The 13774-nt window shown below is 44.0% G+C and overlaps 1 long non-coding RNA gene across 1 annotated transcript; it reads left to right on the forward strand.

Moving 5' to 3' along the window:
- The first annotated feature begins 11 nt into the window (after positions 1–11).
- Positions 12–12593, forward strand: LOC106037077 (uncharacterized). Its single transcript, XR_001207820.3, has 3 exons — positions 12–722; positions 6183–6447; positions 9676–12593. It is a non-coding gene; the product is annotated as an uncharacterized lncRNA (long non-coding RNA).
- The last annotated feature ends 1181 nt before the right edge of the window (positions 12594–13774 follow it).

Raw genomic sequence — 13774 nt, forward strand, 5'->3', positions numbered from 1 at the left:
GCCTCGGCCCGGCCCGGCCGCGTTGAGGGGCCGAGGAGCCGCGGCCGGGCGGGGCCAGGCCGGGGCCTTCAGAAAATAGTGGGCTTAAACGTTTTCCCTGGTTTTCTCTCTTCCTCCGAAGGATAAATAATCTTAACTTGAGGGTAAAATTCCCCAGAGGTCTGTCAAGCTGCTTAAAAAAAAAAAAAAAAAAAAAATTAGAAAATAATTCGGGCTGTGACAAGTTGTGTTTAAAACTGCTGAAGTGAGTTAGAAAATAAAGCGTTGCTTCAGATCTTCTTAAAAGCAGAAAGCATTTGACTATGTAAAAGGTGCGATTGGGCTGCTGGGAGTCTTCTGGAGTGCACAAAGTGCTTCACAAAGCATGGAAAATGCTTACTAACGTGTCTCTAAGCTAGTGCTTACTGGCAGCATTATCTGAGAAAAATATTTACCTGTGGGTTTGGGAAGCTGCCCTAGAGGAAGGCTCTGTGAAGCATGGACAGGCAGGCATGCTCAGGGACACCCGAGAAGCCTCTGACAGGAACAAAGTGTCTGAATTGAGCCATTAAAAGCTACACGGAAGTTTATTTTTCCTCCACAAGTCATAGTCTATGGCTTGGTCTTCGAGGAGTTCGCTGGTGCCTTTGGACTTTGTCTCCTGAGCTCTGAGGAGATGGATGGAAGCCTGGCGTCGCTCCTACCCATGAACGTGAAGGGAAGGAGGCTCAGAGCTGGTTCTGGTAAATCTACAGCTTCTTATTCCTTCCCACTAATAACAGGCCGACACTAAAAGGTTCAGAAAATGGCAAATACAATATTCAGCCACTTTCTCAATGAAACTGGTTAGTGTAAGACTCTGCTGGTGTTTAGGAAGTACGTGTCACGGGGACCTGGAAGGTTGCTGCGTCCTGAATTGCCATGAATCCTTTCTGTAACCTGCATCTCTCCACTTTGTGTCCCTGGTTGTAGTGTCGAGGGTTGGTGTTCTCAAGTCTTTCAGAGAGAGACTAGGAAATTTCAACATTTTTGGCATGGGTGAGACTAAAAAAGCAACTGAGGGGAAAAAATGGGTATATAAAACAGCCGACCAGATCATCTGCTAGTGCAAATGGTTTTAATGCTGCTGAAGTCAATGGAGCAATGTCAATTTACAGCTTCTGAGGCTCTTGCTTAGTCTGCAGGCCTGGCCCAGAAATCAAGGCACTGGAGCTGAAACACCTGGCTTGCAAATCCTGAAGGAATAGGTTTGATTGTAAGTTCTTGCTTGTTAAGGCTGAGACAGAAGGAATGGTATCTTCTTGGTCAGGCTTTTAGAGAGGGAGCAAGAGTGGGATTCAGTTTCTATTTAAAAAGCAGGAGTGCTGGGCAGAGGCAGACCTCTTGAGACCCCCTGTCTTCGTCTCACATTTTGGCCAACAGTGGCTGTCAACTGCTAGCAAAGGTTGTCCCTCTTTTGAATGTATTTGTTGCTTCTTGTCTTGCTGTGTGAGAGGGATTGCTTTAAGAAAAAAGAAAACAAGAAGTTCCAGTACTTAAGATTATAAATATATCCTATTAGGGTTTCTTTTTCTTCCCTTCCAGACAAAAGCATTTCTGCTTCCAAGCTTGATAGACCTCCTGACCCTGCTGATGTGGGTGGATGGCTCTGCATGTTCTGAATCATTTGCTTCCTTTTCAAGTGTTGCTTTCTCCTTATTTCAATTACCCTTCCTTTATAATTACATGGGCCGCTCCAGTGAGCGGGAGTACTCTGGAGCTGACAGACCGTCTAACAACAGGGCATGCTGGAGGCAAAATCTACATCCTTATCTACCTTGGGCAGTAGGGAAGCTGTATGTTTAATAGCACAGGAGAAATTGCTCAAGGATATTCAGACACGAGCAATTGGTGGCGGGTTCACTGCCCAGGCTTGCACCAGGCTGGACCATGTGTAATTGCTGTCCGTATCCCTTAGAGAGTTATAAACTGCACGTGTAAGGATCACCTCCCTTCTTTCCTGCTGAGTGATTGCCTCTCCGACAGCAGGAGTCAATGAAGCTTGGTCTGATACCTATCTGAGCTCAATGGGAGTCTTTTAACTAAACTTGGAAGGGATTAGTTTAGCCCCCAGAAGGTGCAGCCAGCACGGATGTGGCTAGGACAGGTTAGGAAGGGAAGGTGGGAGCTAGTGACTGACGCCTGGCCCCGCAGCTGCAGATGGCTTATGGATGTACAGCGTTGTGACTCCTGGGGCCAGGGATAAGTCTGCATCAAACTCACAGTTTTGCTCTTTGTGGTTTCCCAAGGAACCGACTCTTTTGTTCTGATTTTCATCTTATTTGCAATGAAAATTAAGCGATTGGTTTTGTATAGAAATCTTGCAAAGTGGTACATTTCAAATTGTGAAAGATTAAGCTTTATTTAAGAGATGGAGGCTTAACTTTGTGTTGCAAGTTGTTTCCAGTGAAGATGTGCCCTGGCTATTTTAAGAATATGCTTTATTAAATAGTTTCCCAAAAGTTCAAATGGATTTCTGAGGCTGCTTCCTGATTTCTCTCCCTGTAGGAGTCAGTCTCACTGAATATCCCATCCAAACAGTGCACTGATAATGTGGTGCCTTTTATTAACACGTAGGGATATTGGAAAAATATCTACTTAATTGGGCCTTAAAAACCTATCCCAAAGTCAAAGGCAGAAGAGCTATTGGAACCTTTGCAGAAAAGGTGCACCCAGCGAGGGCTTGCAGGTGTTTATTGTAGACGAAGGGATTTTTTTAGCCAATTAATTACACATTTCAAATTTAATCTTATATTGAAATTCTAAGAGGAACGTGTGTGGGAACAGACTGGGAGAGGGTGTCAAAAGGTTTTTCTTTAGCGGCAGTAGGTTCCTGCAGTGAGTCATGAAGAAGGGGCCATAATTGTTCCCATTGTCTTGTGTGCTTTGGTACAGCTACCTGTTGGTTATTCATGAACACAACATTATCACTCACATTATTTTGGTTCCGTATGAAAGAGATTAAGCTGCTGGGGTTGCACAATACCGTGGCACCAGAGGATAAGAACACAGGACTATTTTTTCTCTCGATTCATCTAGGAATTAAAGGTGTAACAAATAACTTCAGATCCGACCACAAAGGAGAGCAGTCTTGCAGCCTGCACACAACTTTCCACTGTGTTTCTCTTGCTTGTACTTTGTTCTGTGCTCAGCCAACAGGTACGAGGAGAGGCACGGATGCTTGCTCTCCTCAAAGTGAGCCAAGGCCACTGCTTTGTTACTGGGGACGGGAAGCAAGAGGAAGGCAGTCTTCCCTTAAATTCAGCGGAGATCAGAAAGACATTAGTGCATACAAGCATGTCAGTGCTATTGCAGAACAGACAAGTCTATCTAGTCTGCAATCGCACTTAACTCCGTGGTGCTTGTAGCTGGAGCTGCAGCCTTGCTGCAGCAGTCATGGTGATGTCTCCATACCTCCTTACCTCCTCTCACTCACCTGAAGTGCAGCAGGTCCAGAAGCACCTGGAGCCGTGCATCACGCACAGCAGGTTGCCTGCCAAAGTCCCACTTGGTTTGCAGCCGAAGCCTGCAGGAGGAGGAGAGCAGGAGGGAAAGGAAAAAAAGGAGCAGGGCAGCTGAGAGGAAAGAATGGCCAGGGAACAAGGGTTATTTTTTATTTTAAAGACTTGAACATTAAGTAAAACAAGGAATGGTGAGGAAGACTGTTCTGCAGTGGAATGGGCTAGACTGTTGGGGTTTTTTTGGCTTTTATTGGAGCTGCCCTAAGGGTACAAGATCAGCACTGTCCTAGACATCTGTACTCAGCAGAATTATCTCCGTGTCAGTGGCAGCAAGGAAAACTATGGCTTGCCCACCACTCTGAAAACAGCACAATGTGCTGTGGGCCTTGTCTTTGGGACATGGCTAAGTATCTTTATCTAGGGATTTTTTCTCATTTTTTGTGTATTTGGATGCGACAACAGAGGCAGGGGACTGCTTAAAATTCCCTTTGACCTTTCAAAATGTTCCTGGGAGCCTAAGGTATTTGCAGGAGTAAAACACTGAATTACAACCTAGGTGCTGTCCTTGGCAATTAATATCCTGGCCCCTCAGAAAGAGAAGAAAACAAAACAAAAACAAACAAACAAAAAATCTCCTTTTAATTTGATATAAGCGTATAAGATCCAAGGAAGTCCAACACCAGCATGTGCAAATCTGTGAAAGCTAGGAGTGAAGGACTGATTTCTATTAAAATACTTCCACTTTCCTCAATCATCTTTCAAAGCCTTAAGTTTCAGATATATCAACAGTGCATAAACCCTGCGAAGGCATCAAATGGTATGTCAGATGAGGGGCAAATAAACTAGTATTTCCCTTAGTCAAGGAAACTGAGTTTTGACAGGAACAAAATCTCGTGTTACACAAGCCCTGTAAATAATGGAGTTTAGTTCTTGTGAAATGTGATGAGAAGGGAAAGTGGCTTCCAGGGTTTTTGGAGAACAAAGGATCATTTCTCATCCGAGACTCACTGAGGGAGGGTAAGAACTTTTGGGAAGGGGTCAGAGGACAGAGGTCGAGAAAGGCTGGGCTCACTTCAGGGATTTCAGAAAAATCTAGCCCCTCAGCTGCCCTGCTGAGCGTGTAGGACAAGGGCTTAACAGCACACTGCTTTTCTGCCATAGAGAAACTGCTTGTATCAAAGTGTATTTCTTCTCTTATCACCTGTGTTCAAGCAGAGAGTTAGTATTACAACTACAAAATAATGAAACAATTTGCAGTTGTCTCTATATCTTAGTTTCTAGTAAAGACTCTACTGCCACGTGGCTGCTCGCAGAGCAGCTCCATTCTGCCCAGACTCAGGCCAACCCCGAGGAGCTTCCAGCTTCACCTGATCCTGGGGAAAAGAGAAAATGGGCTACAGGAAAGATGTGTTTTTTTCTGTCTGCGTCTTTGCTGATCCCTCCTGCTTGGTTCTGCCCTTCCATGCCTTTTTAGCCTTATTCTTCAGCTTTCTCTGATTTTTTTTTTTTTTTTTTTTGCAGTTGGAATTCATCAAAATCCAGTATAGGCCTGAACCTATAACCTTGAGCAAACACTGAAGTGCCAGCCTAGCATACATTTTTCTTCCAATTAAAATGGATGAAAAGCTCTGAGAATATTCTTTGATTCCGTATCTTATATTTACACCATGAAGTCTCTGTGCAGGTCTTTGCCCTGAGAATTGCCTTGGCTTTGGCTCACCTTTGCTCAAACATCAAAAGCTCATGAAATGCAAAGGCAGACAGCTTTGAATGCCAAACCATATGGCATATTTGTTCTGCAATTGGCCACCACTTTTTTATAATCGGGATTCAGGTGTGGGTGTTCGCTAGATTATATTCTCTTTGTGCACACCGTATTCTCTGCTTCCACAGCCCAGGAGATTAAAGTGCTTGCCAGCTGGGAAAGTCACAGAAAGCTGCCCGAAACAAATGAGAATGAAGTAGAAACAAATCGCTGTGCTAATATCAAGGTGTAGCCGCAGATTGCCTGTACAGTATCCAGCTTGCTCCTTTCCCAGCCTCGTGTGTTTGGAAAACGACAGTTGATGTGGTACCATAACTTCTACGTCCTTGAGGCCACTGCTTGAAACCTTTCCCTTATTTCTGTAAAATGGGAACAATGACAATGTTTAGATGCTTAGAACATGTCCTTCATCACAACAAAATCAGGTTTCTTTCAGGAAGTAACAACTTCCCTGAAGTGTGCACGCACTCAGAGCTATTTGTAGGGACCGTGTTCTGGGGACATCTGCTCCTCTTCTGCGTCCTTCGGCGTCGTAGGCACCAAAGTGACATCTCCTCTGGCAAGTGCGTGGTGCACCTTTAACATGTGCTCCTGCAGACTGCGACACAGAGACGTAATCCAACAGAAATAACCCTCAGAACTGCCAAAAGGTATTTTTTCGTTTTGGAAGGCTTTGCCCCAGCAAATCAATTCACTGTGTACCAAAGATAATTAGGGCATCTTATTTAAAACTTACGATCTAATTAGTGGCTTTAATGGTAGTTAATTATACAGAGAGCAACAAAGCAGTTATATTTCCTATCAGACTTCTAAGTCAAGGTGCAGGTATTTATCTAGGGCCATAAAGGAGAGTGGATACCACACTTAACATCTAATTACACAAAATTGTCCACAGTAATTATGAGCAATGTGACTTTATTTATCCGGTTTAATTACAGGGGCTCTGCACAGTCTCTGACCTGGCACGGTGACAGGGAGGACAGAGAGGAGATGAAGTGCCATCCCCTGCGTGAGCACCATGGTGGAACCGCAGACTGCCTGTCCTGAGCGTGAAGGCAGAGCCCAGCCAGACACCAATGGTGGCCGTGAGGACCTGTGCACCACCTGGTCCTGGAGGCTCACAAAAGCCACACAGGCACATGGGATGGACAAAGGTGTGCATTTACAGCGCTGCATGAGGCACTGGATTGGGTGTCTTGTACCGTAAGTAACCCAGTGTCAAGATGAGGTGTAACAAGGACTATTAATCTGTTTCTTCAGGAAAAGGTTCTGCCTAGCCCCACACACACCCCAGTCATAACTGTAAGTCTTTCCCAGATACCATCCACTGCTGAAACTTCATAGAAGCTTTCAGAGCATCTCCAGAAAGTCACTGTCTCTTGCACAAGAACACTTCTCACTCTCTGGGGAAGCAGCAAGTTTTCTGTCTGACCCTGGATTCTTCTTGCTTATCAGCTTAAATGTTAATGTCTGTGTGCATGGGCATAAACATGGGTTCTGCTTAAACTTTTTAAATGCCTGTCAGGAAAGAAATGTGCTCTGAACACAGACCTATTCCAATTAGCAGGAAGTCCCAATGGAATGAATAACTGTATAGCTAGTTCCTGAATGATGAAAAATGATAGTGTTATGGGGAGTAAGTGAAACACGGCTCTTGTCACTTGCACTTTTACACTGGTGGACATGTTAGTGAGGGGTATTAGTGTTGTCATCAGATGAGACCGAAGTCCATCCAGCACATTATACTTGTGACAATAAAAGTAACAAGTGCTTAGGCAGGAATATGGAGGTAAGACTCTTCACTTTATATTCTTATTTTCTGTTGTTGTCCAGTCTCTATCCTCTCATTAATTAATTATCACCTGATGAGCAGGGTACCTTTTGAGTTGTAAAGTTTAAAAAGATGTATCATCTGCATGCCAGAAAAATAGCTGGCCTTCTTCCTGCAGCCACAAAAGACAACATTTCCAACTACTTCCACTTCATAAAATTGCAAGCAGCGACATGTATAGCTCTGCTTCTCAACTCATACCCCCAGGACATTTCCATGTTATAGCAAATCACTTGTTCAGTGGCTCACTACAATTTTGAATTAGTGGTAAATACATTTTGACCTTATTTTTCTCCTGATAATTGCTCTATTTTTAGAGAAGTCACTTGATTGTCATGCTAATTTCTTCCATCTGAGGATTAGACTAGCTCCATCAGAAATAATCTGTGGTACATACCATGTATAAGTAAATAAATAAATAAATAAAACAAAACAACAACAACAACAAAAAGGAAGCTGTCTCCTTTAAGAGTAAATATTGGTTTTGGTTTTGCTTTTTCTCATGTAAGCTAGGAACAAATACTTATTGGACAAAAAAACAATGATAAATTTCTCTGGCACAGTAAGTCACCCTCCACCTTTGGATATCACTATTAGCCGTATTTTATGCCTTTGTTTCTCAAAAAGTTTTTGATCATCGTATTACAGGCCACTTTATTCTGCTTTATAGTCTTCACATAACCTATTAAAATATCTATGGCCAGATTTCCAAAAATACCAGTCTGATTTCTCAGTATTCAGGGCCAGAGTTCAGATCAGGTTTTTCCAGGGCTGGACATTTTCTTCTAAGAAATCCAGCCACCAGTGCTACTTTACTTAATTTGTTACCCCCCTGAGCTGGTACAAACGCTGTCACTTTTAAGATGCCTGAGCAAGGAGTTCTTGAAGCATCCGACCCTGCTCAGCTCACTGAACATCTCTCTGTGCTCTCCTTTTTAATCACGCAGAACTGCAAGTGCACCCTGTGCGTGAGGCACCTTTGCCCCCTGCCACAATGAATCACGGCATGGGGTGGCTGCTTGCTGGGAGGTCCATCTCTGCCGGTGACAGCCTGGTGGCCGTAGCTTCTAGTTCTTATTGACACAGCGGCTGGGCCGGTCGTAAATCCGGGAGGTTTTATTCTGAGAGCGATCAACTGGCCCGCGGTCCAGAGAGTGATGGAGGGACCTTGATCTCGGTATGGTTGGTCCCCTCTGCCTGCATTGCTGGGAGCTTGCTCGGGCTTGAGTCACTGCAGGTTTTATGGTTCAGTACCACAAGGCAATTAACAGCGAGTGAGTGAGCGTTCCCAACCTTTGCTAAAAATCGCGGCTGTTTATCAATGTGTCAGGCTGCTGGCAGATTCAAGAAATCTAAATTTAACAGGTGACTGGTTCCTCCATGCCTGGCTGCAGCCAATGGATCTTCAGGATACAGCATCCCAACTGGGCAGCCAGCACCAGCAGAGTAAGCTGGGGAGGAGACGTGAATGAATGGGGCCAGCTCCAGAGTTCAGTGCAGGGAAGGCTTTTTTACACCACAGCTGCTTAATGACTTTTTCAATTGATTTCAGCAGTGCTGCTTTTCGATTACTGATTCCATCCCAACCACTGGGCAGAAAAATGGGCATAGGGAAATAATAGGAAGGGAAGAAAGAAAAAAAGGTACACAAAAACTCATCACCCACTATAAAGCAGTGACATTTGTCCAGATATTTTATGTTGAACTGGAAAAAGAGAGAAAGAGATGACAATTTATCCCATTGCTCAGCCCATGTTGTGGAGAGGAGTGCGCATGTCCGCGTTTGCTTGCAAGCCCCAGTTCATCCATGCTCGTTGACCTGCTCCTTGGTTTGGAACCAGCTGCAGAAAGCAGCTGTCATCCTCTGTTACTCTGCCAGCCCTATTCTTAAGGCAGCCATCAAAGTCTGGCACTGACTGAAGGCAATTCAATTAGCTGTGACGGTCAAACAGAAACTGAGGGTCAATTGAAATCTTTTTTTTTCCCCCTCCTTCTTGCTCTCTCTTATTTTTATCTCGCACCCTGGAGAGAGAAGTTCACTTCTGACTTGGGAAGGGTTTGAGGGGTAAGAATGCAAGAAGGATGCTGTCTACATGGCAAAAGCTCACTCCAGTGCCTCCTGAGGAAGAAAGAATAAAAAGAAAATGTGAAATTGGGAGGGTGTGAATCTTTCCTCAGTCCTGCTCAGCTCTTGTGCTGCCTCCTTAAGATGCAGAGAGTTTGGAAAGTGGCTCCTTGTTGGAAAACTTGAGACGTGCTTTGGCTAAATCCAGTAGTAATAATGAAATCTCCCTTAGGCTTCCTGCTGCCATCTGCTTTGTGCCCACCACAGTAGCCATTTCAGGCTTTTATCTGGCTCGTGGGCTTATTCCCAACACCTCCAGAGGAAGGAGGGAAGGTGAGAGGAGGAGGAGGATAGAAAGATAGGAAGTGAGAGCTAAAATGTGGTGCCAGGCACAGCTGCTTCCCCAGCTTCCCCTTCGCAGCCAGCCTCTGCAGCTCCTTGCTAGCGTGCAAATAGTTGTAAAAATAAAGGTCAAACAGATAATCTTGATAAATATTTAATAGTTACTGTTTTTACATCTCCCTTATTGTTACAGATTGAATGTCTAACACTTGTGACATCTGGCACACACCGAGCTGGGAAGAAGCACGTTCAACCCCACCTGCGTGGGGGGATAGGCTCCATGCCACCAGCGTGGCCACCTCCAGCAGCCCCGCAGAGCCTGCCTGCCGTTTGCTTGGGAACAGCTGCTTCCACAAGCAGCACAGACTCATCTTTCTTATTCAACGAGGCTTCGTGTGAGGTTTGGTAAATTGCAGCATCAAGACTCTGGGTTCCCTCATCTCTTCCAGAGTTAGCTCTCATTAAGGACCGTCTACGCACAGGTAAATCAGGTGCGCCCTGGCCGTGGTTAGCAGCTTTGGGGTCACTGTGGGTCCTTGCTCCCTAAAGGTGCAGGAGCTCTTTGGGTCAGTGGGTTTGTTGCAGGACTTGGGTCAGATTTCTGTCCCAGTGGGACCTTGCTGGACTTTTTCCAGGTAAAAAAGGTCTTCGGGTAATTAAATGAGACTTGTGGTGATAACATTGTTCATTTCAGAGTCCTATCAACCAGCCAAGTAGTTATGGCAGAGCAAATGCAAGCTGTGCTTTTAAGGGATTGCTTGGCAATTAAGCAAACTGTACACTTACTCATGGTAGCGGTAAGAAATCGTCTGCCTTTGCACAGCAGATGAGTACTTAATATACTGTGGGAGTTTTTTAGTTTGTCCATGGATTAATTCATTGTGATCAATAGAAAACTCAGTGTGCCCTGCAAATTGTGTATTGAGAAAGAGGAATACATTTTACCCACTGTGAACTCTGTAAGACTGTGCAGCACGAGGTCTCAATACCAGTTTCGCTATATGGACATCTCGTATGAAGCATTTGACTGGGCTTTGGAAATTCCTGGTAGTAACGTATCTCCATATGGAAGAACTAATGACCACAGGTAACAAATGAATCAATGTGACAAAAGGAAGGGAATCCAACTCCACAATTCCCTGCTTTGCATGACCTGAGTATTTGTACAGCAGATGAGAAATGCCAGCGGAGTGTCCTGGCTATGCATCACAACCCCTTCCGCTTGGGAACAATCCGTCCTGGTTTGGACAGGACAGCCCAGGGATTTAGATCCCTGTTCCAGCAGCCTAAAGACCCTTCAGGATGCTATTTTTGTCCTAAGTAGAAACTGGTGTTGGAGCAAATAACTTTGCTGTATTCTTTCAGCTGGAACATGAGATTTTTTTTCACTCTTTTCCTTTCAACTTGTACCTCTAAAAATTCAGCTACGCTCGGAGCTGTGCACGCCTCCCTCCTCCCCGCCTGCCCCAAACCAATCTTCATCTCATTCACATTGCAAGAAACGTGTCATTAACATTTGACAGTGACTCCTTTCCCTTTCCCTTTTCCTTGCTGCATTCATTTTTTTTTCTTTTGTTGAAGCTTTGCCACCCTATTTTACAGGCTATACAATGTGGAATTTGGCAGAAATTCAGGTTCAGATAGAATCCAGAAATGACTCCACATTTGAGTTTAAGAGGTGTCAGCATTGGGTAGCATATCGTGCTCACAAATAGCCTGACACAAATAGGGTAAGCAGCAATGGCAGTTGAAGACTCACTTAAATACTGTTTAAAGTCCCTAACAAAAAAGAAAGACTTGGTTTTGACTGTGGTGGGAAATAGTCTTCTGGCAATATTTCAGCTGGCTGCTAAGACATGTTAGTACTGCAGACTTATTACACCAGAAAGGCAACGTGGTCCCCATTCAGCACCTAACGAATGCACATGGTGTCAGGGCAGCGACCCCAGCGTGGTTCAAGGCAGATGCTATTGCTGCTGAAGCAGTGTAAGAAAACCTGGATCTGGAGCATACACATGAACTCATGGCAGACATCTTTTGTGGAAGGGAGGTGACAGGAACTCTTTGGGATTGGCCTGTAAATGAGCATCAGGAGTGTCTCATCAAAAAACTGTTCATTAAACACTTCAGAAGCATAAGTAATTTTTCCAGCCTGTTTGAAAGCAATTTTCTGTACCCAGCTATGCCACAGTCATTCCTTACAGAGCATCACTGGGCATTTCAGTTGTCAGGTGGATTGTTTGCTTGGTTTTTGCTGATTGGATAGCCAAAAGTTTTAGGAATAGGAGAAAGGCAATCAAATGCTAAGGTATTCTGAAAAAGGAACAAAGAAATTTCTTTTTTGGCCTGTGAACCCTTGCAAATTAGTCACTGAAGTGCTTTCCTCATCTTCACTTTCTTGGAACATTCTTGAAACAGGCAAAAACTATCACTCAGTGAGTGTTCACAGAAAAACGGTAAAATAGGTCAGAAATGCAACTGGAACAAATGTGTTTGAGAAAAAGAAAACCAAGCAAACATTGCTGGTACTAGAACTGTGCAAACACAGCAAATAACATAAAGCTTCCCCTCAGGAGAAGAACAATATGCAGAAATCTTGGTACGTTAGCTCACTTAGCGCAGGACCCAAAGGAGACTGAAAATGTTGTGTCCTACAGCTATACACCCTTTAACTCCCGAGGGAGCAGTCGAGGTGTAGTGTACAGGCAGTAAGGGATGTGAGCTAGTTGTGACATTTGACTTCTATAATACAGACAGTCTCATTGTGGCAGCTCTGAATTGCTCTATAATAAGAATTTTGTGAAAGAGCCAGAGCTCTTTATGATAGCTGGGGCTACAGTGTCCCCATACGCTGAAAACCCGGAAAATGCCATGTACAATTACAAGGGAATAACTTCTAACGTGCTTAACTTCTGGCCTTGATGCTGTTCCAGGAACATCCCAGGTAGGTCTTCTGCAATGGTCTAAGCAATGTTGTGTCCACAAAAATATGCATGTTAATGCATATTTTAATGTAATTATATGTAATGCCTATACTGTCAATGTAGGGTGAGCCCCCAGCCTTTGAAGCTGTATGCTTTTGTGTCCAATTTTAAAGGACCCAACAAGACTTCCCTTGTCCAGGCATTCAGAAGTGCTGCTTCTGTCCAGGTGGAGGCATCAGCTGCCCTTCCCATACCCCGTCCTCACTGCTGGTCTTATTCAAGTGTTCAGAAGTGTTCGGCCATCATCACGCTGGCTTACATCTGTACAACCCCCGAGAGTATTTTTTTAAAAACCTACTCAAACTCTGTATTTCTTTCTCCCTTTGTTCCCATGGCTTCCTCCAGTGGAGGAGAGCAGCTGAGGGGACTCGCACTGAATCCTTGTCTGCAGCTCCCTCCAAGCTTGCTGGCTTTCTCTTATTGAATTAGGATAAATTGGAACTTTCATAAAGGGTGATATAAATCATTATCTCAAGTTAACAGATGCGGACTCACCAGGGTAGAGCTGTGTTAATAACTCCTTCGGATTAGGGCTGATTGGTACAATTTGAAACTTGTTTCTCTCAGCTTGATCAGTCTAGTTGTAACTGTGGCAATTATCCCATTTCACTTTCAATAGCTCAGCACAGAGGAGCTGCTGCCTCCAATCCATCCCTTTTTAATGAATCCAGTGTGATATGCTCGGTCCTGTGGACAAATATGCCCCATCTCCCCCCAACACCAAAATAAGCATTAAAAAAAAATAAATCCTGTGTCCAAACGACACATAGGAATGTGTCTTTCAGGGAGTGAGATGCTAAGTGTCCATGTAAACATCATTTAGGTATTTGGCCGCTGAAAAGCTTCTCTTCATTCTTACAGCATCATTTGCACTTTTTGGCAGTCTTCCTGCCTGGGAAATTAGATGAAAAAACAGGGTTTTGTCCAAGCATTGAAGCTGCTTGAATAGATTCTGATGAATGTGTTACATGCTGAATTTGTGGGGTTTTGTTAAAAAACTTATCTGGTGATTTTTTTCTTTTTTCCCCACGAGTAATTAATAAATGAATTAATGTGTGAACACAGAATTCTCAGAATAATATATTTGACAAGTGTTTTCTTTAACTCCTCTTTTTGACTCCGAGTCTGTCTCAATTTAGCAGACCCTTGAAGAACACACTTATCTTTGACAATAGGTTTAAATCCATCTCTATTTAGAAAGACACTTGAACAAGTGTTTGCTTTAAGCCCATGTTTAGATCTCACCTCAGATATTTTGCTGGATCATGGGCTTTAACAGTGAGGTTAACCTTGTGCTTAAATCAATGC

Source organism: Anser cygnoides, chromosome 20 (assembly GCF_040182565.1).
Source record: "Anser cygnoides isolate HZ-2024a breed goose chromosome 20, Taihu_goose_T2T_genome, whole genome shotgun sequence".
In the NCBI taxonomy this organism is placed as follows: Eukaryota; Metazoa; Chordata; class Aves; order Anseriformes; family Anatidae; genus Anser; species Anser cygnoides.